A 1,063-nucleotide genomic window follows, 5' to 3' on the forward strand; every position below is an offset into this window, starting at 1 on the left:
TTACATCTGTTCACACCTGTTTACCTCCACTTACATCTGTTCACACCTGTTTACATCTGTTCACACCTGTTTACCTCCACTTACATCTGTTCACACCTGTTTACATCTGTTCACGTCTGTCTACATCTGTTCACACCTGTTTACACCTGTTTACATCTGTTCACACCTGTTTACCTCCACTTACATCTGTTCACACCTGTTTACATCTGTTCACGTCTGTTTACATCTGTTCACACCTGTTTACATCTGTTCACACCTGTTCACATCTGTTCACACCTGTTCACATCTGTTCACACCTGTTTACATCTGTTCACGTCTGTTTACATCTGTTCACACCTGTTTACATCTGTTCACGTCTGTTTACATCTGTTCACACCTGTTCACATCTGTTCACACCTGTTTACCTCCACTTACATCTGTTCACACCTGTTTACATCTGTTCACGTCTGTTTACATCTGTTCACACCTGTTTACATCTGTTCACACCTGTTTACCTCCACTTACATCTGTTCACACCTGTTTGCATCTGTTCACACCTGTTTACCTCCACTTACATCTGTTCACACCTGTTTGCATCTATTTAAACCTGTTTGCATTTGTTTACACATGTTCACATCTGTTTATACCTGTTTATAATTGTTTACATTTTTCACACCTGTTTATATCTGTTCACGCTTGTTTACACCTGTTTACATCTGTTCACACCTTTTTATATCTGTTCACATCTGTTTGCATCTGTTTACAATTGTTCACATCTGTTCAAACCTATTTACATCTGTTCAAACCTGTTTACATTTGTTAACATCTGTTCACATCTGTTCAAACCTATTCACATTTGTTAACATCTATTAACAGTTGTTTACACCGTTTGCATATTTTTACAATTGTTCACATCTGTTCAAATGTGTTTACATCTGTTTACACCAGTTCACACCTGTTTACATGTTCACATCCAGCCCATGAAAATAATGGTGTTAGCAGAAAATGGCCTGACAAGGCCCAGGCTGGGAAAGGTAGGGGATTTTCGGAAATCTGACACCATTAACATGTCCTGGCAGCCCGG

At 39.2% G+C, this 1,063-nt stretch overlaps 1 protein-coding gene across 1 annotated transcript in view; it reads right to left on the reverse strand.

Moving 5' to 3' along the window:
• masp1 (MBL associated serine protease 1) overlaps window positions 1–1,063 on the reverse strand; it is a 20,589-nt gene that overhangs the window by 5,126 nt on the left and 14,400 nt on the right. The window lies entirely within an intron of this gene.

This window comes from Seriola lalandi, unplaced genomic scaffold, assembly GCF_002814215.2.
Source record: "Seriola lalandi dorsalis isolate HSWRI2012SDOR001 ecotype SW California unplaced genomic scaffold, Sedor1 jcf7180002054974, whole genome shotgun sequence".
Lineage (NCBI taxonomy): Eukaryota > Metazoa > Chordata > Actinopteri > Carangiformes > Carangidae > Seriola > Seriola lalandi.